This window comes from Equus caballus, chromosome 1 (assembly GCF_041296265.1).
Source record: "Equus caballus isolate H_3958 breed thoroughbred chromosome 1, TB-T2T, whole genome shotgun sequence".
Classification (NCBI taxonomy): Eukaryota; Metazoa; Chordata; class Mammalia; order Perissodactyla; family Equidae; genus Equus; species Equus caballus.
The window spans coordinates 2,793,768-2,820,415 of NC_091684.1; the positions used below are offsets into that span (position 1 = coordinate 2,793,768).

The 26,648-nt window shown below is 48.6% G+C and overlaps 1 long non-coding RNA gene across 1 annotated transcript in view; it reads left to right on the forward strand.

Annotated features, from left to right (window-relative positions):
* Nucleotides 1–26,648, forward strand: part of LOC138920471 (uncharacterized) — a 155,243-nt gene that overhangs the window by 115,485 nt on the left and 13,110 nt on the right. The window lies entirely within an intron of this gene.

Genomic DNA, 26,648 nt, shown 5'->3' on the forward strand with positions numbered 1-26,648 from the left:
CCTTCTCTGTGAGGCAGAGTCAATGCAAAGACCCACGTCATACCATCACAGAGAGGATTCAGTGAGTCAATGTGCATGAAGACAAATAGAACCATGTCTGACACATCAGGGGCACACGGTAAATGTCCGCTATTTTGATTAGAATAATTATTGCGACATGGGCATCATTGTCCTCACAGAGACACATTAGCCCAGCACTTACCATGGGCCTGATGCTGTGCCAGGTCTGGGCACATGGGGATGTTGCAGTTCTGGTCCCTGGCCCTAGGAGCTGACGGTTAGCTGGGGAAGCAGGATGCGCCCATGCAGTGTCTGCTGCCTGCAGGAGGGCGCCCCCTCTACAAGGTCAGGGGACCACCCGGGAACTGGGGCTGGGGAGTAACCGGGGAGGCAGAGGAGAATATGAAAAACCACAGGGGCGCACGCCTGCACCAACCAGGGCAGCGACCCACTTTCTCTCTGTGGAATTAGATGTACTGAGTAGTTAAGGGTGACTTTGGGTGTTTTCTGGAAGGAGTGGCTAAGGGAGAGAAACAAGAGGGATGAGAAACTCAGGAATGTGGGAAAGCTAGGGTTCTGGGGTGACAGCTAGGGAGACGGCCAGGGGCCTCAGACCACAAGCTGTGATATCCAGTGTCTGACAGGAGGGAAGTTTTCTCCCACGCAGCCTGTGTTGGGGGAGGTCCTTGGGGACAGAGAAGTCTGCACACCAAGTGAATTCAGCAGAAGTGGGACCTAGAACTGGCCAGGGGAGGCGCTGGAGGGGCTGAGAGGGTCTCCACAGTGTGGGTACCCATCCATCCATTCATTAGGTGGACTGAGAGGGTGTCTCCTTCGGGTGGGCCAGGCCCTACGGATCTGGGGAGACTGAGGCAGGATGGGCCTGCCCTCGGGGCTCACCCGCACTACACCGGTAGACCAGAAGCCTCTTACGCAGCCAAGGGCTAGGGTGTAGCAAGGTCTGCAGGGAGGGCCTCCCTGAGGGAGGAGGACTGGGAGGACCTTTGCCCCTGCAGGTGCTGCTGCCGGGTGGAGCTCCTTGTCCCCCTGGACTGCAACAAAGGCTGCAGCAAGAAAGACTGAGCAGGGTTTTGGGAGCAGAGAGGAGGCTGTGGCACTGAGCCAGGGGAGGAAGGGGATGGGCTGGGGGAGCCTGAGTGACACCTGGATCACCTGCGCCACCTTCCAGGTGAGTGCCCCACCCTCTCTGTGAGTGATGAGAAATCCCCAAAGCAGAGGCACGGGTTGAATCAGACATTTGCATAGACACGGGAGGGAATTCCATCAAAATCCAGATGCATGCCAATATTCAGCTTAAAAAATATTTCAAGAGTTTTTCCTCTTGGGTTATTTGGTCTAATTTTGGTTGAACATTTTTCCAAGGAAACTCCAGCACAATGGATTAATATGCTAATCCTCTAGAACACGCTATTCTCACACCACCCCCAGATACGTGTCCATTCACATGAAATAATTTCTTATTCTCTGTCTATTGTGTGAAGAAACCAAATTAGGCTAGATTTTGAAGGCAGAACTTATCTTAAATTAAAAGATCAAATTAGACCCTGAAACTGATGACATTGTTTACTAAAGCCTATTTTTTTTTTTTACTGGAAATTGGAACTCAGTTTTTCTCTTTGTTTTCTAATCAGTGCTGAGCCCCTCTTTGGAGAAGGAAAGAGCTCTGTTATGCAAAGGAGGTGGCTGGAGAAAGAATAAAATTAACATGAAAGTCCAGGTGATTTGATGAATATTCATGTGGACAATTTAATCAGCGTCTGTTCATTATCTGTATTTCCATTTGAAGCAGGTTCCTAGAATATAAATAAAGATTGCAGACCAATTGTGTTGACTTTCATTTCTCTCTGCAATACTCAGGTCTCTATCAACAGCCGTCAGAACTTGGCTGTGTGTGTAACTGGAGATAGAGGCGAAGTCAGAGCCTCAGGACTCATCACTGGGGGAACGAACACCCTGGGAAGCCTAGCTGCATCTCACAGCTGCCCGGGATTCTAACCTGATTAAATATTCGGTGGCGTCGACAACATGATTTTCCAGAAAGTTGCCGTTTATTCTTCATAATAACAATAATAAAAATCTAAAGCAGGCTGAGGGGACGGAGAGCATGGCCAGTGGTTGGGTTGGCAGCTCCACCGCTGGCTGTGTGGCCCGGCCCAGCGCTCACTTCTGCGAGCCTCAGCTTGGGCATCCCCAGGCTTGTGGGGACCCCTGTGGTGAGGCCAGTTTCCAGCATCCCATAATCGGTAGTCTTGGTAACGGTTGCTTCTTGATTGTCAGAGACAGTGGGGCTGAGATAATGGGGAGGAGCGTGCGTGATTGAGGGGAGAGAGAAACGGAGAAGCTGACTGTGGCCCGTGGGCTCAGCTCCCTCCCCTACTGACAGCTCTCTTGAAATAGGTCCGAGTCAAAGAAATCCAGAATCCACATTCATGAGAAAATGGTGACTTCATTAGCAATCAAGCGAATGAAATAAAAATAAAGCCACACCGTGTTTTACCTGTGACAGTAACAACAACGACAAAGAGGGAAATCCAGGGTGGGCAACACTCGGGGGGACGTGCAGCGTGGTGCAAGCTTCTGCAGGCCCATCCATCTACGTCAAAAGCTTTGTAAATGTGCCAGCCCTCAGATCCAGCAGGTTCGCTTCCAGAAGTTGATGCTGGAGATGTCATTAGATATAATTTTTGCATAGGATGTTAATTAAAAGGCTATTTATAATGATGACAAAGTCAGAACAATTTAAATGTGCAATAATAGGAAATTGGTGAGGACTGTCACAGTGTAGTAGTAGATTAGCTGACTGTAGACAGTAAAAGCCATGCCGAGACTTTCTGCCGGACAAGTGGGCGTAGAGATCAAGTACCAGAAGTGTTTCAGGTTTGATGCAGCCGTTCGGACTCTCCACACACACCCAGCAGCTGCTGCGACAGCAGGAAGGGGCTTGAAGAGGGGGCTTGCAGGCAGGGAGACAGAACAAGCAGGCCGACCTCTTAGATGAGCACAGGGATGGGAAACTCAGGACGTTCAGCCTGGGCGTCAGAGGAAGTGCTTGTGAAAGCCACCGGGCACAGCTTCTGATCTGAGAGTGAGCTCCAACGCTTTACGGAGAAGGAACAGCCGGGAACAGGCACGCCAGAGCTTAACCCTGGACCACCAGGCCCCTGAGATGTGAGTGGGTTTCTCTCTGGAAGCTTTGACTGGGGAGGGGTTTTGCTCTCTTCTCCAAGCTTTTCTGAGTCTTTGGGGGTTTTCTCCAGTGAACATTTATCACTTTGGTCACCTCAAAATAAATGCAGAAAATGTTCTCCAAGGCCCGGCTCTGTGTGGGTTTCTCCTTTCCTCTTTCTATTCACCCGGTCAGGGTGCTGGTGCTGCGAGCAGGTCCACTCTGGCCCCACTGTGCACTTGCTCAGCCAACACTCAGCAAACTGTCTTATCCAACTGCATCCCGTCTCCTAGCCTGAGCCAGCTTCTCTTGGAACGCTTTAGGAAAGATGAACTTCTCTCCAAGCCCTTGCGTTGGGGATTATAAAAGAGTAATGATTCAGTGACTTAAAGATTTAGCAGCCGGCTTGTTACAGTCTTAGAGCAGAAAGAAGATTAATGAGCTACTAGCTTAACATATGTCTCAGAAAAAGAACAGCCGTTTAATTTCTAACTTTGTAGACTTGTCCCCGCGCCCATCTTGCAAGAAGAGTTATTCTGCAACGTGATTTTTTGCTCTCAAACTAGCTGATTAGAATAAACCAATGAAGCCACCCCAGGGGTAAAGGAGACGGCTCAGAGGCAGCATCCCGGCTCACGAAGGTCCCTGGAAGCCAAGCCTGTGCTGTTAATGGGAAGTGGAGTTTCACACGCTGGAGCCGGAATCCTGGGGTTAGGCAGGAGGTGGGACCTCCTCCCCAGGCTTCTGTTGGACGTCTTCCTCCTTTAAGGGTCAAGGGCAGAGATCTCTGTTTGGAAATTTAAAAACATCCCCACAAATTCATTCACACCCCTCGCTTCAAAGTCAAAACCTAATTCAGGGCCCTTGACTGTGCACCGGGCTTAGTAACTGACTGCAAACTGGCAGAGAGTGATCAAAGACGGTGTGACTCGAGACCAGCTCCTGGAAGGCACTGTCTCGGGCCTCCGGGGGAGCCAGCTGCCCTGCCGGGAAGGCCCCCAGCAGTCCTCTGCAGAGACCCGCAGGGCAAGGGCCGAGGCCTCCAGCCCCCAGCCTTGTGAGGGAGCCTGTCTGCGGTGGCTCCTCCGGCAGGTCCAGCCCTCCCAGGACGCCGCCTCGACCCACGGACCCTGAGCCAGACCCCTGCAGCCGAGCCGCTCCTGAATCCTCCACTCGCAGAAACTGGCCGATAGTAAATGCTTGCTGTTCCCGGCCACTAGCTTTTGGAGTGGTTTGTTATGCCAAAATAGAGAACTCAGATTTTGCCCATCTTGTTTCATCCATTCTCACTCCATATTTTTCATGCAGTATTTTAAAACATATTCCAGATATCATGTCATTTCATCTGTAAATAACTCAGGATCATTTTTTTGCACTTTTAAAATAAAAAAGTTATGAAAAATTACAGATGAAAATAGGAAATACTAACGTATACATCACTCCAAATGCAGACATTTTGTGCTGGTTACTTCTGATCTTTATTTTTTCCAAGAACTACAGCATTTTAGATAAAACTGAAGCCGCCTATGACACCGCCCCAGCCCGCCCTTCCCTGAGGTGCCCCCTTGAAATGGATGCACATTTAGTCTGTGATTATAACCTATTTCCTTTGCACAGATATTTGAAAACTAGAGTATGGTTTGTGGCTGTTTTAAGATGTACGTGCATGGCAGTGCTTTCAGACTTTTCCCATCACTGTCCCCTTCAGAAGGAAAATAAAATAAAATTGGTTTTAAAATTTAATTAATTTCTCCCTGATGAGAGAAATTAAATAGTACGGAATAAGATTTTTCACTTCCCTCTCCCCTCCTCAGAGCCAGTTTTTTCTCTCTGGGGCAATAGTGCCCCTGTTGAGGATGAGCGGTGTGTGAAACGACGTAACCTTCTGCAGTCTGCTTCTTTTCACCAGACATCAGGCTGTTTGGGTCTCTCCGCGCGTGCAGGGCTAGGGCAGAGGTCCTAACCTCAGCGATGCTGACATTTAGGAGGCTTCTTTGTGGTGGGGGTTGTCCTGTGCATCACAGGATGTTCACCAGCATCCCTGGTCTCTCCCCACTCGATGCCAGTAGCACCATTCCCCAACCCCAGTTGTGCCAACCATACATTTCTAAAGACATTGCTAAATGTCCCCTGAGGGAGGACTCGCCCCAGATCGAGAATACTGGTGTAGTCAGGCATACACCAGTATCGTGTTTTCTTCTGTGCATATGCGACATTTTCTGTTTCTACCCTGCTGTTGGTGGACATGGGAGCTGGGCGTTGGTGGGGAATGTGTTCAGACACAAGGCGCAGAAAGCCCAGTGTCATCATCTTCAACAGCAGGGGTTTAAAGACCTCACAGAATAAGAGATCCTGGGAAGGCGGCTAAGGCCAGGTCAGAGGGTCAGCCATGCCGCCCTGACCGCAATCCTCCCAGCTTTCCATCCCACGATCGCTGGCACGTTCGCTTCCATGGTTGTGCTGTCCCTACGGCCTCGTGTTCATCACACAGGGAGCAGGTGGGGGAGGGGGTGTTGCCTTTTCCTTCAGGAGGGAAGCCATACTCTCCCACCGCAAGAGACGGCACCAAGATGCTCTGCAGAGCGGGTTCACCGCGCCCACTCCCACAGCAGCTGATGGAGCCGCCACTGCCCACATGCCAGCATCGAGGGGAGTGACTCTTGCTCTAGTTTTGGTCAATCTGACCGGTGTGAAAGGCATCTCGTTTTAATCATCGCTCCCCTTCACGCTCAGGCTGCCTTCCCTGGGCACAGCCTCGGCAGAGCCTTTGCGAGTTGGGTCTACTGGGCTCTCTTTCTTTTCCTTATTGATTTGTAGGGAGACCGTTATACTTCCTAGATATTGATTATTTATAGGTTGCGTAAGTTGCGAGTAAGTTCCTCCTAGTCTATGCTTTAATTGTTTTTAATTTGTTTGTGGTGTCTTGTTACACCAAAATTTTACATTTTGGCATGGTCGTATTTATGTTATGTCTTTCTCCTTTCTTTTCTTGTGGTTTACTAGAATATTCTTGTACGTTTTATTCTAATTTGTTTTTCACCTTAGGCCTTTGATACATTTGGAATTCATAATTATCCCTGTTGAGAAGCGGGGATCTATGATTTCTTCCAGCATGGAAAGTCAAATGCCCTGGAATTATTTGTCAAATCCTGAATAGTCATTCTTTTTCCTCTGATTTGTGATGCTTCTTCTCTTGTACAACCAAGTGCTGTCTGTGTGCAGATGGGCAGGTCTGTTGGTCTGTTTCTGAGCTTTCTCCTCTGCTCTGTTGACCTAGCTGTCTGTTCCTGGACCCGCAAAACACGCATCGAAGTTCCTGCCACTTTAGAACACGCCTGGACAATCTCATCAGGAAAGTCCTTCCTCCATGTTCTTCTTTTCTAGAATTGTCTTGACTGTCCTTGGATCTTTATGCTTTTATATAAATTTTAGAATACATTTTACAAGTTCCACAAAAAAAATCCTTTGGCATTTGATTGGAATTGCTTTGAGTTTATGCATTAATTTGGAGAGAACTGATGTCTGTATGAAATTAGGTCTTCCCGTTCATGAGCGTTGTACGTCTCTCTACTTATTTTTGTTTTTTTAAAAAATGTCCTTGAGTAGTGTTTTATTATAACTTTCTCCACAAATATCAGGGACATCTTATGTTGGATTTAATTTTAGAGAACTTACGATTTCTTTCTTTCTTTTATCTTTTTTGCTATTGTGAATGAGATCTTTTATAAATCACATTTCCTAATTAGTTACTGCTCATGTGTAACAATGCTTTCTTTCATCTTTGTGTGTTGAGCTTGTGAGCAGTGGCCTTGCCAAACCTTCTTATTAGTTCTAATTGTAAATTTTCTATCTTTTTTCTAAGCACTTATAAAGATCTGCTAATAATGATCTTGTCTTTTACAGTCTAAATAAACACATTGCCTTCACAGGAACTCTGGTACGATGTGGAGTGGTATGGGAGTTATCAGGCATCCACATCTCGTTCCCTGGATAAACCCTGCTTAGTGGTCTTGAAAATGCTTCTGGCTGGATCTAAAGAACAGGAGGCCTTACCAGTAGAAGGAGGAAGAGTAAAGAGAGGGTATTTCAGGCAAAGGTTTTGGGACAGAGGACACAGGGGATGGAAACACCACGGAGGTGAGGGTTTGGAAGTGTTATTACAGCTGCAGCAGAGGGCACGGGGTTTGGAGAGAGAGGAGAGAGGAGATGGAGGCATCCAGAGGCGGTGCTGGAGAGAGAGCCAGAGACCACATCACATAGGACCCAGACTCTGTATTGTGGGCAGTGGGAGCATGTTATAGGGTTTTCAGTTGGGAGTGGCAAGATAAATATCTTTAAATCAGTGTTATTATGGTTAATATTCACATGAATAAAATTCACCAAATTATGTAACTTAGTGAGTTCCAACAACCATATACAGTCTTGCAGCCACCACCACAATCAAGCCATAGACCAGTTCCATCACCCCAGAAAGTTCCTTATGTTCTCCTGCAGTCAATCCCTTCTCTGCCTACCAGCCCCTGAGATTCTGCCTTTTCTAGACTTTCTTGTAAATGGAATTATGCAGTGTGTAGTCTATTGTGTCTAGCTTCTTTCACTTAGGGCAACGTCTTTGAGATTAATTCATGTTACTGCCTGTATCAGTAGTTAATTCTTTTTTATTGCTGTGTACTATTCCATTGTAAGGATATACCACAATTTATTTAGCTGTTCACCAGTTGATGAGAATTTGGGTTGGTTCCAGATTTTGGCTATCACAAATAGAGCTGTTATGAACATTTGCAAGCCTGTCTTCATGGGGATATTTTGTTTTATTTCTTTTGGGGTAGATACTCAGAATGGGGTTGCTGAGTTTCATGGTGAGTATATTTAACACTGTAAGGAACTGGCAAATTATGTTCCAGAGTGGCTGCCTCATTTTGTGTTCCCACTAGTGGTGTATGAGAGTTCCAGCTGCTACACATTCTCACCCACATTTAGTGTTGTCAGTCTTTTAAATCTGAACCATTTTAGCGGATGTGTAGTGGTATTGCATTTGTGGTTTTAATTTGCATTTCCCTCATGAAAAATAACATTGAGCATCTTTTCATATGCTTATCGGCCATCTGTCTATGTTCTTTTGTGAGCTATCTGTTCTACTCTTTTGTTTTGCCCATTTTACAATAAAATAGTTTTTTCTTGTCTTATTATTATTGAGTTGCAAAAGAATTTACACATTCTGGTTGCAAGTTGCAAATATATCAGATATATTTATGCAAATATTTACTCCCCGTCTGTGGCTTGTCTTTTAATTTTCTCAACAGTAGTTTTCAAAGAGTAAAAGCTTACAATTGTGATGAGTCCAATTTTTCATTTTTTTCTTATTGGTCTGTTTTTTGCAAGGTTGCAAAGATTTTTCTCCTAGCGGCTTTACTGTTTTAGCTTTTACATTTAGGTCTATGATCCTCGCAAGTTATTTTTTTATATGATGGTGATATAAGAGTTGAATTTCTTTTTGGTTTCTTCTACCAAATTGATATCCAATTGTTCCAGTATCATTTCATTTTAGAACACTTTTAGACTTAGAGCACCATTGTGAAGATAATACAGAAAGTTGCTGTGTACGCCATGCCTAGTTTCCCCCCTTATTGACGTCTTCCAGTAGTGTGGTTACATTTGTCACAATTGATGAACCAATATCGATACATTATTATTAACAAAAGTCCACACTTAATTCAGATTTCCTCAGTTTTTCTCTAATTTTTTTTCTGTCCCAGGATCTCATCCAGGACACAACATTACATTTAGTCTCATGTGTCCTTATTCTCTTTTTGGCCGTGACAGTTTCTCAGACTTTCCTAGGTTTTGATGACCTTGAAAATTTTGAGGAGGACCAGTCAGATGTTTAGTAGAATGTTCTTCAGCTGGGATTTGTCTGGTGTTTTTCTCATGGTTAGACCAGGGTAACGTGTTTTGGGGAGGAAGATCACAGAGGTCAACTTCCATTCTCGTTATGTCCTGCCGACGGTCCACACCGCCAACATGACCCATCAGTGTTGATGACCCTCCATCACCTGGACTGAGCTAGTTGTTTCTTAGGCTCCTCCACTGTAATTTTATTCTTTAAAAAATCCCTTTTCAGGGCCGACCCCCTGGCTGAGTGGTTAAGTTTGTGCACTCTGCTTCGGCGGCCCAGGGTTTCACCAGTTTGGATCCTGGGTGTGGACATGGCACCGCTCATCAGGCCATGCTGAGGCGGCGTCCCACACAGCACAACCAGAAGCACTCACAAGTAGAATGTACAACTATGTACTGTGGGGCTTTGGGGAGAAGAAGAAGAAAAAAAGAAAAAAAAAATTTGGCAACAGATATTAGCATAGGTGCCAATCTTTAAACCCCCCTCCCACAAAAACCCCTAAAAAACGAAAAAATTTCTCTTTTCATTGCTGTACTCTTTGGAAGTACGTTACTATACGCAGTCTACACTTAAGGAGTGGAGAATCACGTTCTATTTCTTTAAATTATTTGGAATTCTTCTGCATGGGAGATTTGTCTATTCTCCATTTATTTATTTGCTGAATCATTTATTTATTTATTTATTTTATGAGGAAGATTAGCCCTGAGCTAACATCTGCTGCCAATCCTCCTCTTTTTGCTGAGGAAGACTGGCCCTGAGCTAACGTCCATGCCCATCCTCATCTACTTTATATGTCGGACGCCTGCCACAGCGTGGCTTGCCAAGCAGTGCTATGTCCACACCTGGGATCCGAACCAGCTAACCCTGGGCAGCCGAAGCAGAACGTGTGCACTTAACCACTGCGCCACTGGACCGGCCCCATGAATCATTTATTCATGTCAGTATGAACTCATACATATTTATTTTATACTTTGGGTTATAATGGAATACTGCTTTATTTATTTTCTTGCTCAAATTATTCCAGCTTTGATTATCGGGAGCTCTTCCAGATGGCTCCTGTATCTCTGTGACATTTCCTCATTATTACAATTTTAAAAAACACTTTCTTACTTTCTGACTCCACAACATGTTCCAGACTTTTCTTGTATGTTTGCTGACCCAGTCCCACATTCCATCCAGTGTATTTTTCATTTCAGATGTTGACATTTTTATATCTAGAAGTTCCATTTGGGTCTTTTTATATCTTCCATTTCTCTCCATATTCCTGAACATGTTGCACATATTTATAACTGCCATCCTAATGCCCTTGTCTGCTAATTCTGCCATTTCTGGGTCTGATTCTATTGATTGATTTATCTCCTGGTCATGGCTCCTATTTCCTGCTTTTTTGAATACTTGTTAATTTTTGACTGGATGTTAGACATCGTGAATTTTATGTTGTTGTGTGATGGATTTTGTGATATTGGTTTAAAGAGAGTTGGACCTTTTCCTGGCATGTGGTTCCTCGAGATTGTTTAGAACCTGCTGAGGCTGCTTCTCAGGTTATTTGGGCAGATCGCAGGCAGCCTTTTATCTAGGCTAATCTGGCTGTGAGGACTCCAGTGGCGCTCCGTGTGCTGTGACTTCTCTGTGGCCTGGGACACACCTGTCCCGCTGCTTGCTGGTGGTGCTTTCCCTGGTCTTGTGGGCTTTTCCTCACCCAGGTACGGATCACCATTCCTCCCAAGACTCGAGGGGTCTCCTCTGGCAATCTCCAGAGTTCTCTCCCTGGACCTCCTCCTGTCAGGAGCTCTGCCTCACAGATGCTAGCTGCCCTGGCTTTCCAAACCTCTGCCCTCTACCTCCTCTGCTGGTCGAGACCACTGGGCTCTCTGGCTGCACCATGTTCTGGGGGCTGCCTGTGGGCAAGCTGGGGCAGTGGTCAGGCTCATCCGTTGTTTCCCTCCTCTCAGTGACCCCAGTGTTGTGCTGCCTGTTGTTCAATGTCTGAAAACATTTCTTTTACATATTTTTTCTTGGTTTTCCAGTTGCTTACATTGGGAGGGAGATTTCCATAGCAATTATCCTTCGTGGGTGGGAGAGAAAGTTCCCCAAGTTTGTTTTTAAACAAAAATCATTCTAATACATTCATGGAAAGCCTGAACCAAAGTAATGGCAGTAGAGAGGATGGATGTGTGTATGTGTGTGTGGTGTGTGTGGTGCATGTGTGTGTGGCATGTCTGTGGTGTGTATACAAATACAACATACTACGTTGCTGGAATAATTTTTAAAAGTTACGTTTTTTTGTCTGTGTTCAGAATTGGGATCAGGCTGTCATTTTCTTTCTGTGAGCCACTCCTCTATGGTTTTGGTGCCAAGGTTGAATGTGAATACACATATTTGGTGTTTCCCTTCTTTTCTGTTCTCCGACATATCGGATGTACCTGGGCAGCGTCTATTCCCTGAGGGTTCTTTGTGTGTGCTGCTCCATCTGGAATGCTCTTTCTCCTGAGCTGGGACTAGTTGGTTTCTTCCTGGCATTCAGGCTTCTGCTTACTTATCACAAACTATGACCACCTGCCTAAGGTGGGTCCGTGGTAACTAGCACACATCCATTTTTGTGTCCTGGAGTCTCTGGGAGAAGACAGAGGTGAGTGGGGAGGAGGATCAGGCCTCTCCTCTCCTTTCCCCCTGACTGTTCTTGTAAAGTAGAAGGTTAGCTTTGATGGAATATGTTTACTTCTTATTTCAAGACTCTGAAGGGCCTCTGAGAAAAGGGGACCTGATGATCCAGGCCTTGGGCTGGTTTCCAGGCCAGTGAGGATGTGGGTGCAGCCAGAAGCAGACACGCTGTTTGCCTGAGGGGCCGAGGAGCCGCTGGGCACCGGCAGAGCTTCAGGGTCCAGTGCAGAGAGGGCCGCCCGCTGGGAGAGGTGTTGTCCCCCTCTGCTCCAATTGTTCCTGCTGTGGCGCGCTGGAGGCCAGAGCTGAGGGTGCGTGGGAGGGGCAGCACCCTCAGCAGAGGGGTGTGTGTCCAGCTGGTGTTGGCACAGAGGCAGGGCGAGGGACCGTGACTCCATGAGGAGCGGCAGGGCCCTGTCCTGCAGTCCTGAGACTCCAGCCTGGGGCGGAGGGCATTGGGTGGGCTGAGACCTGGGCTCGGGGGGGTTCAGGCTTCAACACTGGCGATCCTTTGTGGTGAATCTGCAAGACTGGCTCCACTTTGCTGGTGGAAGTCCTGGTGTGGGACCCGTGGGAGGCTCCAATTCTTTAAAGCAAAATATTCTCATTTCTTCAAACACAAAAGCAGCTTGGGCTGTTCATTATGTGATATAAAGTTTAAAAGGACTGCCATTTCTGAAATTATGCCATCACTCAAAAGAACTAACTAAAACAAGTTATTTTTAGAAAGGGAAATAGGATAAGAGAAAACTCTTGCTCAAAAGCATGCTGGTCAGGAGCAAGGCAAGGCTGTCCCCGCTCACCCGTGCTTTTCAACATCATAGTGGGTGTCCTGGCTGGTGCAATAAGGTGAGAAAAGGAAATAAAGGAATACAGATTGGGGAGGAAGACATAAAACCGTCTTTGTTCATAGGTGACACAATTGTCTACTTAGAAAATCAGAAAGAACTAAAAATAAAACAAAACTCCTGGAACTACTAAACAATTATAGCAAGGTTTCAGGAAGCAATTAGTTAAAGTACAAAAGTCAATGTGTCCTATATACCATCAATGAACAAATAGAATTTGAAATTAAAAACACGATACCATTTATATTACACCCCCCAAATGAAATACCTAGGTATAAATCTAACAAAATAACAAGATCTATACGAGGAAAACTATACAAAACTCTAATGAAAGAAATCAAAAAAGATCTAAACAAATAGAGAGATGTTCCATGTTCATGGATAGGAGGACTGACTGTTGTCGAGATGTCAGCTCTTCCCCACTCCATCTACAGAGTCAAGGCTTCCCCAATCAAAATCCCAGCGGGTTACTTTGTGATCTCGACAAACTGATTCTAAAGTTTCTACAGAAAGAAAAATACCCAGAACAGCCAACACAATATTGAAGGAGAAGAATGAAGTCAGGAGACTGACACCACCCGACTTCCAGACTTATTATGAAGCTGCAGCAATCGAGACAGCATGGTAGTGGCGAAAAAAAAAAAAAAAAAAAAAAAAGGCAAACAGATCAATGGCACAGGATAGAACACCCAGAAATAGATCCACATGAATATAGTCAACTGATCGTTGACAAAGAGACAAAGGCAATGTAATGGAGCAAAGATAGTCTTTTAAACAAATGGTGCTGGACTATAACTGGACATCCACATGCAACAACAGCCACAAAGAATGTAGACACAGACCTTAGATTCTTCACAAAATTAACTCAAGTGGATCGTAGATCTATATGTAAAATACAAAACTATGAAACTCCTAGTAGATAACAAGAGAGAAATCTAGATGACCTTGGGTATGGTGATGACTTTTTAGATACAGCACCAAAGGTATGATCCAAGAAAGAAAGAATTTATAAGTTCAATTTCATCAAAATTAAAAACTTCAACTCTGTGACAGACAATGGCAGGAGAATGAGAAGATGAGCCACAGACTGGGAGAAAACATTTCCAAAAAACACAACTGATAAAAGACTGTTATCCAAAATATACAAAGAGCTCTTAAAATTCAACAATAAGAAAATAAACAATCAATTAAACAATGGGTGGAAGATCTGAACAGGCACCTCACTGAAGAAGATATACAGATGACAAATGAGCATGTGAAAAGATGCTCCACATCAAATATCACTGGGGGAAATGCAAGTTAAAACAACAATGAGAGACCAATACACACCTATGAGAATGGCTAAAATCTAGAACACTGACAACACCAAATGCTGATGAGCGTGTGGAACAACGGGGACTCTCATTCACTGCTGATGGGAATGCAAATGGTGCAGCCACTTTGGAAGACAGTTCAGCGGTTTCTTACAAATCTAAACACACACTTACCATGTGATTCAGCAACCAAGCTCCTTGATATTTACCCGGAGTTGAAGATTTACGTGCACACAAAAACCGGCATGCAAATGTTTAATAGCCCTTTTATTCATAGTTGTTACAACTTGGAAGCAACCAAGATGTCCTTCAGTAGGTAAATGGATAAACAAACTGTGGTCCATCCCAAAATGGAATATTATTCAGTGCTAGAAAGAAATGAGCTATTCAAGTCATGAAGAGACATGGAAAAATTTTAAATGCATATACCAAAGTGAAAGAAAAGCCAATCTGAAAAGGCTGAATGCTGTGTGATTCCAACTGTATGACCTTCTGGCAAAGGTGCAACTATGGAGACAGGAAAGAGGTAAGTGGTTGCCGCGGGCTGGGGGAGGGGTGAACAGGCAGAGCACAGAGGAGTCTGAGGGCAGTGAAAACCCTGTGTGATACTGTATTGATGGACACGTGACACATCGGTCCAAACGCACAGAATGTACAACACCAAGAGTGAACCCTAATGTGGACTATGGACTCTGGGTGACACTGATGTGTCAGTGTTGTTCCTTCAATTGTAACAAATGTCCCACTCTGGCGGGGATGCTGACAGTGGGGGAGGGCAGGAGTACATGGGAACGCTGTGCTTTCCACTCGATTTTACTATGTAAACCTCTCTGAAAAAGGAAGTCTATTAAAAAAAGTTCCAGCAAAAAGCATGCTGAAATTTCAGATTGGGTAATATCGTATAATAACTTTAAAAAGTCACACATTTTAAAGCAGTTGTACTCAAATATCTTTTTCTGGGAGTGTTTCATTTCCCCCACTTTTCCTCCAGTGGAAAGGTTTTTCTGCTGTAAGTCTGCTTAGGTGGATAGTGAATTAACTGAATTGCTTATTCATACTGCCGTTTTTACTTGATGACTGCCCTGTTTTTTTTAGAACTCCTGAAATAATACAGACAAATTAATTAAGATGACAAGTTGAGTATGAATATTACATTTCCTTTTTAGTATCATGATTTGGGTAGATTGTAATTTGAATTTACTGCATTTTAATTCCTAAAATACTTTTTCAGTCTTGGGGAGGGTAAAGCATCTTTTCAGGGACATATATTTTTTTTTTTATGCTTTTTTTTTTTTTTTTTTGGTGAGGAGGATTGGCCCTGAGCTAACATCTGTTGCCAACTTTCCTCTTTTTCCCTCCCCAAAGCCCCAGTACATAGTTGTATGTTCTAATTGTAGGTCCTCCTGGTTCTGCTATGTGGGATGCCGCCTCAGCATGGCTTGATGAGTGGTGCTAGGTCCGCGCCCAGGATCCGAACAGCGAACCCTGGGCCACCAAAGCAGAGTGTGAGAACTTAACCACTTGGCCACGGGGCTGGCCCCTCAGGGACACACTTTGTTGTGAGCTGGGAGACTTTCTGCTGTGGACATGTCGGTCTTGAGAGGCTCCAAAAGACTGTGTGACGGTCCCTGAGCTGAGCCACGTCCTCCTAGAAGAAGCGGATGTGATGGGACGGTCAGCCTCTGAGCCTGGACACAGACCTGAGTCCCACCCTGGGGCTTCCAGGGGGACTGAGTGTCTGCAAACACTTTATGGGGTTTCAACAAGGCCCAGAGAAATCATTCCTTTCCACGGGAGACGCTGTGGGCTGTGATGTTTCAGCGTGGTTTGTCTGGAGGAGCAGGTAGAAGTGGGAAGAATAAAAAAGGGTCCTTGTGGGATGAGGTTTGAAAACAAACCCTCCTCACTATCCTCTGTGGGAAACGCCCCCAGAGATCCGGTGTCCGTGTCCTCCCTCGAGATGCGGCCCTCTCCTGGGCTCTGGAGAGTGTGCCTCATGCACTGACCACTCCTGCCCGAGTCTGGGCTGCCTGCCCACAGGCTTCTGTTCTGCCTCTCAGAGAGATGTCATCTAAATGTCATTTGAAGGCCATCATCAGATGAGGCGGTTACAATAAAAATGGCCCCTCACTATGGTTCTATGTGAGGGAGGAGATGAGTTTTACCCCCTGCCTCCTCGTCCCATTTGGTCCCAGAAGCCCAGCTGGGGTAAACGCATGGAGCCGAACCCAGCATCTGGCCGGAATGGGCCTGGAGCTAACGGCCTTGACGAGCAATGGCCACTGTGGGTGGGAGGCAGCTCTCAGGAAACACCCCACGTCCTCCCCTTGAAGCCTCCTTGGATCCAACAGGCCAAGTTGGGTCTCTTCTCCACGCACCCAACCTCCACTCGTCCTCACGTGTCTCTCGCTCCCTAAGCAGAGCGAGCCGTGGTGACGTGGCCGTCAGCCCCACAGCCGGGAGCCCCTTCGGGCGGGGACCCAGTCTTGCTCAGAGGCCAACCCAGCACTGGCTCTGCCTGCTTATGGAGGTGTGCTGGGGCCACCCCCCGAGGGCCCAGGCCCAACTGTCCCTTACAACAGTGCCTGGCCCCTGGCTTCTTTGGAAACTTCTGTGTAGGTTCTCAAAGTATATTCCACTGTCGCTGACGATGGGTGACGCAGTTAAATCATAGCCGTGGCGAAGAGAGTCCTCCAGCGGAAGCAGGCACGGTTGCTGAAGGTGAGCTGGCTCGGGGACATCTGTGCGTGGGGGCTGTCCAGGTGGAGTCCTCCCCCTCACTACGCAGCCATGCGGCTACTGCTACGTCCAACACCTCACTTGTGCCCAGTCGCCTCCCTTGACTTCCCCAGGTCACTCTCCTCTCAGGCCTGGATGCTGACCATGGGGGTTATATCTGTGGACCCCTTGCCCTCTGGCTTCTGCTAGGTCTGCCAAAGGGTGGCACATCCTGGGAGACCTCAGGATGGAGGAGGGGGAGAGGGCAGTGAGGGCAGAGTCTATCCTCCGACCCCTCCCACGGCGCCTTCTGGAGCTGGTCCCACTCCTGTCTCGGTGGCTCTCTCCTTTGGGGTCTCACCACGCACTTCGCCTGGCGGTAGTGACGGAGCCCTGCTGTGACGATCTCGAGTGGCCTCCCCACACTTCTGTAATTGATCCTTTATGAAATTGTCTCTGAATTGTCCTAATTCGAATGTGCCATCGGCTCCAGGCAGTACGTCCAGAAGTGCTGGGCATGGCTTAGGAAGACTTGTTAACTGTGGCCCCAATCCTTGTTGACAGGGCCTCTATTCCCTGTCCTAGGCTGTGGGAACCCAGTGCCGCCTGTGCCCTCACCCATCCCGAAGCTCACTGCTGCCCAGTGGCCTCTCCTGCTTCTGTTCATACGGGTCTGAGTAGCTGAGTGTGCTGCAGCTAGACATCAGGATGGACTTCCTGCCATTCATCCGAGAGCAGCCAGGGCACCCGGATTATTCAAAATCACATTCTACTAAGCAGATCTTGGCTTCCGAGAGGCTCTTCCTCTATTTGTAAATGGAGTTGACAAACCTCTTCAAGGACCACGAGAAGCACGTTCAGTTTCTAAATTAGAGAATTTATGGTAATAAATCGAGTGTCTACTCTAATAATCATAGAAAAAACATGATAATATGATTTAATCTTAAAAGTACCTCTAACACAATATTAGAAAAATTATATTTCAGCTAATATCTGGTTAGCCTGTTGTGAGTGTATGCAAATATCTTTGGAAATATTAATATATACTGCCAGCTTTGGTTAATTAAAGAAATAGTTTTAGGACGAACTGCTCCCTGATAATTTAATCACCATTCAGTCTTTGCAAATAATTATGGTATTTGTTATTAAGTTCTCTCTGATTTTCCAAGGAATGAGAAATCTGATATAATCCTTTACCGCGTGAGCCAAAAATTAAATTTTATTTAATTGTGGAAACTGTTCTGATCTGAATACTTGCAAGCCCCTTTCCAAGGGCTCTCCTCTCTTCTAGACAGGCCAGTGTCCCCGTAAGGGCCTTTAGCTCTGGTTGTGGACAACGTCATGGCCGATAAGATTGCAATTCCGCCTAGACAAGCGGTTTTAGGACAGGGAGTCTCTTAAAAAGGCTCCTCATGTTTGTACTTTTTGAATAATCTTCTCACTAAGCCCTTTTTGGGAGAATTTTTTGAAAATGATATTATTCACAGCGTTGTTTTAATATAAGAAAGTGGAACCATCCTAAGGGTCTAAGGATAATAGGTATGTACTCGTATAATCCACATCCAGTCATTAAAGTGGGATTTTCAAAGAGTTCTTGAAAATACTGTAGTCTAACTGAAAAAACAGAAGTCAAAATTACTTATATTAGCATGATCTCGGTTCTGGAAGAAAATCTGTAGGAGAAAAACTGGAAGGAAATATACCAAAATGTTGAGACCTTTGCGGCCGGAAGCCGCAGAGATGGCAGGGCGCCTGCACGCCTGAGCTCCCCGCTGCTGGGACGGCCCTCTCCTTCGGGGCTCCCCCACAGAGCCTCGGCCAGAGGCTTGAGTTGGGGTTGTCTCTTTGGGCTGGGCCCCAGGGAGCAGGGGAGAGGGAGAGGAGAGAGCGGGAGAGGGAGTGAATGGACACCCCGATGGCTGTCGAGTTCACCCCCACCACGGTGCTGGGCCCTTGCAGACCTCCTGAGGCCCAGTCAGTTTGGGGGATCACAGGGGAAGCGTTTCTTATCTGCTTCTGCGCTGCCCGGCCAGGATGGCCCTGGGTTGGTTGTTCATGTGCACTCCGGAGAGCCCTGAGCAGCCTCCTGCAGGTGACGGGCCCAGGTGGCAGGCAGGAAGTGAGAGGGGAGCAGCAGACTGCGCAGGTGGCCTCAGGGGCACCCAGGCAAAGCTGATCAGAGCCTGGAGCCGGGGTGGGCTGGGAGCATTTTCAAGTGGCGCAGAAGGGTACCCTCTACAATGACCTTACACGATGAGGTTGGGCAGCGTCGGGTAGGGCACACTCCTAGCTGCTCTGCACCCCTGAACATGCCCGGAGAGTGTGGGAAGGGGAGATTCCTCAGAGGGGCCTGGCGGGGAGCTTTGCCGCAGGGGAGAACCAAGGAGAAAGAGTGAAAGAGTTCATAAAACACGCAGGTGGAACTTCGATGCATTCTCTGCCTTTGGTGGTCCCCCGCCAGAGGGCTTGCCAGCCCCGGCACGCTGGTGCCCCTGAGCTTCCACCAGTGCAGGTCCCTCTGCTCGAACAGTGGCCTCTTAGCTCCTCCAGCCCAAGGAAGCCGGGCAGGGCCACAGGTCCCCTCTCTCCCAGCTGCCATGGAAACCTTTCTCTACCTTGCCCTCATTTCTGCCTCCCCCGACCAGACAGAAAAACGGCTTCTGTCCTCTGCTCCCACGGTGCTTTTTGCATAAACACCCATCATATTAGGTTATAGTCATTATATATATATATGTCCATTTTTCTTGCTGCGCTGTGGGTCTCTTGTGGGCAGAAACTGGATCTTAATTCTCTGAGCATCCAGCACCTAGGCCAGTGACCAGTCCAGCTGTATGATAAATAACTATCGCATGGAATTAAATTAATGGTTGTGTTCAATAATTGTATGTAAATATATGTTTTTATATGAATAAGTACACATAGTGTATAAATATGTACGTGTTTATTTATTCTCTCTCTCTCTCTGTGTAACTCCAGCATATGTACCTTTACCTATTAAACAACAGAATAGAACAACGATGGATTAGGTGTGACCTGGAAGCTCACAGGGCTCGGAACCACTAGTTCTTCTTTCTCTGGGATCAGGGCCTTTTGATTTGCAATCATCTGATGAGATCAATTTCCAGATATTTTCTCTAAAGCAAACATTTTTCTTTCTGTGACATGTGCCTTCCAAGCTGCATGCGAAATATTTCGAAGGGGTGTGTGTGTAATTTTCCTGGGGAGAGCCTCCCAAATTTTATTGTTTCCCCAAAATCATCTATGACCGACAGTCCATTAGACTATACTTGTTACATGAAGAATGATGTTGGATAGGTCCGTGTGTTTCTCTGTTTTCCCCTAAACAAACGAGAGAAGTGTATTCGTTGATGCCTCCAGCCAAACAAGGTTGCTGGTGTCAACTTTACTTTGTGGAACAGGTGACCCCTGGTGACAGCACATTTTAGTCACAGATTTGGTCTTTTGAGTGGTGAATAAATTTGGAAAAAAAAGATGGAGTGTATAAACTCTAATTCATACGCCGTTGAATGATGTCACTTTAGTCAATGATGGTCCTCACTGACTTTGTTTTTCTCACTGAATTGGCCAGAGCAGTTGGGCACGGCCCGGGAACAAGCAAGCCCTGTTTCTGGGGACTGCACGGGACGTATTGCTCATTGCTGCCTGAACAAAGTTCTGGGCAGACGAGGGCGTAAACTCAGAACCGCCAGGACCCTCAGAACAGCACAAACCTCCACGCTTCTTTCTGCAACAGGTTATAAACCCGCCTGCCGGTTACCCAGGTCCATTTCCATCAGTTATCTAAGACATTCAGACTAATACAAGTTTGCATATTTTCCGTTGAGATGAATCATATTTTTTTTAAAAAACACATTCACTGCTGTTGTTAAAATGTTTAAACGTTGGCCCTAAAAAAGCACGCTTACAGCCACTCATAGACTTTCTCCTTGTCAAGCATACACACTCATTGTTCCTGCCTAGGACTCTGTATGCAGTAAAAGCTTAATGAAGAGTTTTATGAATGAATTGTCAAAGTGAGCACAGAACCTGCCAGGTGGGCAGAGCGGGCCTTGTGCAGGGCCGTGTGACATGCTGGGGGCGTGAGGAATCCCCCCGACCCCTGACTGCTAAAGTCGAGCTGTTCAGGCTGCATCGGAGCCATAGATCCACAGAATTCCTTCTTGACACAGTGCCCTGCGATCAGAATTTATCCTCAAATGCGAGAAACTAGGGCAAAAGAGAAGGGAACTAACATGCGCTGAACTTTGGGTCGGGGAAAGGGCAACGTAAGAGGCGAGGGAGAGAGGGGCCGATTGCTGGCTCCTGCAGGAGAGCGAGTGGCGGTTGGCAGGCGTGAGCACCTGGAGCTGAGGGAGGTGCAGGTGGCGGGGGGGGCTGCGAGGGGAGGCGCCGTGCCTGTGCAGGAGCAGACACACAGCAGCTCCGTCACCGTGGGCGGCTCTGCAGGGTCAAGCAGGGGGACTGTGGACTCACCCCTCTCCTGCACTCATTTTAACCACGGCCTCTTGACCTGAGAAGTGGTTTGGGGATTAGGACGAGGGGCCCTGGAGGCACCGAGCATATTGAGAGCTGGTCCTGCCACTTGTTAGTTGGGGAACCTTGGCAGGTCACTTCTGCATTTTGTTTTTTTCATCTGTTAAAGGGGGCTAACAATAGTGTCCACCTCATGGAGGTTTGTGAGGATTATAGGACAAGTGGTCAATGACTAGCAAACAGGCTTTAGGGCTGTTTATTCCAATATTTGCTCTGAAGCGGCAGGAGAGTCAGATGACTTCCATGTTGTTACAGTTGACTCTCCACGTGATCTTGGGCAGGAGGGCTCTGCTTAATTCAATGAGCCGTAAGGTGCCGCTGAAGAAGAGGAGAAGGGGTGATCTGAGTGACACTGTGAGGAGCAGGTCTAGCCCCAGGGCCTGCAACCAAGACGGAGCAGGAGAGCTGTGGGGAGACGTCCTAGCAGAGCGGCAAGGCTGGGAAGCTGGAGGGCGGGGCTGCAGTCCTGGCTTACACACTGGTCACACTCGGGGTGTGACCACGGACACGAGGCTCCCTAGGGCTTGGTTGCTGCTTCTGCAAATGGGCTGGCATAGAGATTGCGTCCTTGAGTGTCTGTGAGACGGAACAAGTTAGGACATGGCTGCACCCAGAGCCTCACCCAGCAAGTCGAAGGGTCTGCTATTCCTGTTGAGGTGGACCAAGGGGAGCGGGTCATTGAGTGCTGGTGTGGGAGAACCAAGACAACAGCAAGAGTCCAGCCTGGAAGAGCAGGGGTCACCCAGACCGAGGCCAGGCCCAGGTCGAGGCCACGCCCACTCCAAGGTCACTCCCAGACGGAGGCCACTCCCAGATGGAGGCCATGCCCTGACTGAGGCTGGTGGGAGTCAGAGGGGGAAGGGAGCTCTTCTGCCTGCCTGGTGGAGGCAGGGTCCTGTGGTCAACGAGGCAGGAATGATCACACGTGCTTCTACGGGGGCTGGCCCTGAGGCAGGGAGGTCAGAGTGTTCACAGTGAGGCATGGGCACAGCCGGGGTCCCGCGGGCAACACCCTCCGTTTTATGAGTCGGAGGGATGAAGCCAGTTGCACCAACAGCCTCTCCTCAGCTCAGGACACAAGGTTTGTCTCTTGCATGTATGTGCCACAGTCTGAAGGAGGTCGGGCAGGAGCAGGCGACCGCGGAGAATCTAGAAGCTGACATTGACTACTCTAAGATGGGACACTGTGATGGTTACTTTATGTGTCAACTTGACTGGGCCATAGGGAGCCCAGACGTTTGCTCAAACATGTTCCGTGAGGGTGTTTCTGGGTGCGATTCACACCTGAATCTGTAGGTGGAGTAAAGCAGGTTGCCCTCTCCGATGTGGTGGGCCTCATCCAATCCGGTGAAGGCCTGCATGGAACCAAAGGTGGACACTTGCTCAAGTCACAGGGAAGCTTCTGCCTGGCTGACTTGAGCTGGGACATTGCTTATTTCCTGCTCTTGGACTCAAACTGAAACATCAGTCCTTCCTGGGTCTGGAGCCTGCTGGCATTCAGACTGGAATTCACACCATCGGCTCCCCGGGTTCTCAGGCCTTTGGACGCAGACTGGAACCACGTGTCTGCTGTCCTGGGTCTCCAGCTTGCTGGTCACAGGTCTTGGGATTTGTCAGCCTCCATAACTGCATGAGCCAATTCCTTAAAATAAATCTCTCTCTCTCTCCTATTGGCTCTGTTTCTCTGGGAGCCCTGACGGAAGCAGACACAAAGGAGGCAATGTCTACAGTAATGCCTATTAGCAACGTCCTCAGAAAGTCAATGCTCATGGGGAACGCCGTTCTCTCTCCTGCTTCCTGCCCCAGCACAGGCAGAGGTTCATTATCCGAGGGCTTCCTCCTGACTTAGGGCTCGGGAGGGGGGCAAGGGGCCTGACGGAGAGATACTTGGAGGAACATAGGAGGAGGCCCAGGCCAGCACAGTGTCACCGTGGCCAAGAGGACCTAGGGAGAAAGAGGGACCCCAACATTACCATTTTCTCTAAAAGTTGAGCAGGATGAGCTCTAGAAAAGACCACTGAGTTTCCTATTTGATGAGAATCCTTCAAAAATATGATCAATGTGTATTTCCCCACGCTGGGAATGTTAATGGTCACACTGGCCATTTTGATTGAGCCCAAATTCTCCATAGGAAAGGGGACAGCTATTGTTCTCAGTTCCAGAAATAGCTGCTTTGATGTCCTATTATTACGGTTGAGACAACAAAGCACAGAACGTGCTGGCTCAGCAAGTCCGAGAGGACGGTGATGCTGCTGTTGTCTGTCCCCCTGCAGACACAGCACAGCAGACTCCACGCTCAGCTCCCTAAGGGGCTGAAGTTGGGGCTTGGGCTGCCTCCAGAGGGTGTGTTCACCCGTTCCTAACCACTATGGCCAGTCAGAGCTCCAGGACACGGCCTTTAGAAGATGACGGGCAGGAATGATGGGCTCAAAACAGAGCACACACAGGCCTTGCTGGGAGAGGTCCAGTGGTATGGCAAGGAGACCGGAGAAACGACGCCTCCTCTCTAAGGCTGAGTCCATGGGTACCACAGGCTGAGCCATGGCTCAGAGGGCTGGCCAGGCTCCGTGGGGCCACGGAAGGCTCTCTCCTGCACCCACACCCCAGCTCCCAGAGAGAAAGGCTTGGACTGGATGGGTGGGTGGAGCTGTCTGTCCCTCTGTAATTGTCTACTTCTGTTCCACTTTCACACAGCAGTCCCTTCCCATGGCCCCTATAGTCACATGTCCACACCCACAATCGACTCTCGCCTGAAGCCAAGGAAAGGCTGGGCCGAGGCCACCACTGTGGACGTGTGGCATCTTTAGAAGTCATCAGGTGCTGCCTCATCTCTGCCTTGGAATCTGGACATTAAAGTTTTCATTCGTTTGTATCTCCCACCCAACCTTGGGGTGGCGACTGATGGCCTTAGGCGAACTCCATGCCCCTTAGCACGTGCTCTTGTTACACAGGAAGGCCGAGGTTACCTGGTGCGTGTCAGGGTGTCTTTGACAAGGAACTTTTGGGGGGGTGTGTGTATGTGGGGTGATAATTTGGCCCTGTTAGTCCTGTCCATCCAAGGCCATGGGCAAAGTTGGTGGTGAGAGTATTTCTGACCCTGTCCGCCGTGCTCTCTTGTGGGTAACGCTGTCCCCCAGGCACCTAGGTCCCACCACTGTCCCCACTGTCGCAGGTCCCCTGGCCAGAATGGCACTATTGCTGCCCCTGCCCTCTGAACCTTCCCTTGCTCCCATAGTCAGCAAAGCCCCCGAGCATGCCGGCCTTCACTCAGTGAGTTCACCTCCCACCGAGACCCGATTCCTGGGCTGGGCCTCCTGCCTCCTGGGCTTCACTCCCAGTTCAGGACACTTGCTGGCCATCCCCAGGCTGGTGGAACACCGGGCTATGGCCCTGAGAGACTGAATATGCAAAAGGACAATGGCCAGACCACATGTAAAAAGAGAACACTGAACCCAAACCTGCAGCAACCAGCCCGTGAATCCAGTCCCTTACCTGCGGTGACCAGCCGGGAGGCCAGCCCCTCACCTGTGGTGACCAGCCGGGAGGCCAGCCCCTTCCTGCAGTGACCAGCTGGGAGGCCAGCATGCCATAGTCAGAGTTGCAGGAAGTCAGACCAGCATCTCCAGCAACTGGTCCAGGAGGCCGCACAACCACCCCTGTGACACTCAGCCCCAGATGGCCAGAATGTGATCAGTAACTGACAGCGCCCCAATTTCTGTCCTTGCTTCCAACTTGGGACTAACCAGAGAAAGCCAAAATGCTCCCCCAACCAATCGCGAGGATACCCCACTTCCAGATCCCCACCTCCAGCATCCCCGGGCCCCCATCCCCCATGGCCCCACCTGGGCACCCCTGAGCCCCCCTTTCTTTCCACTGTGAAGTCTCTGCTCCTCCGCCTACCTTTGGGTTTCTGCCAAACACAAGTGGCGGCCCCGCCTGCTACAGTGCGCCCTGAGTAGCAGCCTCTGCTGTCCTCATTTGGGGGGGTCTTTTTCTATTCCTCCACTCCCGTCCCTCTCCCATCCTCGTGCCCCCGACCCCATGCTGTCCGGGCCTCTTTCAAGCCTTATCTGTGGAGGAGTTTTGTTGCTGGAGTGGGCCTCGTAGAACCAGAGGGCGTCCAGGCCGGGGCCCCTGTGGCCACGTCTACCCCGCCCCCTCACGTTCACAGATGGAGACACTGTGCTCCTCACGGTGACGGAACAACCTGAGAAAGAAGTGGATAAGCTCCTGCCCTCACAGCTTCCCGGGCCAGGTGTGGGGTCAGGAGTCGGGGAGCAGGATGCACTTGTCTGCCTCCATTGCGTCCTGGCTCTGGCTGCAATTCTCCTTCTCCTAAGGGGGTCTAATTCTCCTAAGGGGGTCGCATCAGTTATTTGCCATGTTTATGACTTTGTTTCTGAGTCAAATCAATAGAGAAAATGTAGGGAACTGTTATCAGCAGAACCCTTGTCTCTGCTCTCGGAGAAAGCTGGTTGTGGGTCCCGGTTATTTTTAGTCTCCTCCAAGTCCTGTTACGAATTTTTTTTGCAGTGTAGTCGTGAAATGATCCGAACCACTGTGTTTGACGATACCTAAACGATCATTCTAAAATCGACCGTCCTGAAGGAAATCAGAGAACTGTGATCTCAATAAGGCCTTTCTTCCGGCACCGTCGTCCTGAAAAGAGATGCCACGGGCGAGGGTCACGTCACGTACCGTCCATTCTGCTGAAGGGAGCTGAGCAGAGGGACGGCTGCCCGGGACCCTGAGCCCCGAGTCAGGGTCACCCAGGGGCTGAGCTGTGTGCGAGAAGAGGTGCCGCGGGGTCCACGGTGGAGGGTCCCCACTCTGCTCACAGGGTCCTGGCCACGTTCTGCATCCCTCCACGTTGCTCTGGGGGTGCTCTCTCTCCCCCTGCCACCACCCTGCCTTGTTTTCACGAGCCCCTGCTCCTACCCTGTCCCCACACCCAGAAGCAGACGCCTCCCTCCGAGACCTGCACTCTGAGCTGCAGACCTGGACTGCCGTCCTGAACCCCCAACAGTGGGGGCATTTCTGTTCCCTGGGGGCAAATGCCCTTCCAGCTTTGCTCTCCACGACCTGCAGGTTGTGTCCCACCCCCAGGCTGTGACCCAGGAGTGAGGCCCCTTGTCCCTTTCCTTGGCCTCACTCATTTTTAAGGGGGGCTAGTTTTACATTTCATATTCTTGACTTTGCTCTTGTTTTAGATATTTCGCTGTGTGGTGGTGAGAACACCTAACAAGCGCTCTGCCCCCATATCTGAGGTGCCGTGTGGTCCTGCTGACCGTGGGTACCATGTCCAGGACACATTCATCTCGTTTAACTGAAACCCTGCCCAGGGATCAGTGATGCTCCTGGCTGTCCCACTCTTCTGTTCCATGAATCTGACCATCTTAGGTCCCTCCTGTGAGTGGCATGTGCAGGATATCTCTCTGTGGGAAAAGGGCTTTTAAGACCCTCTCTGCCCA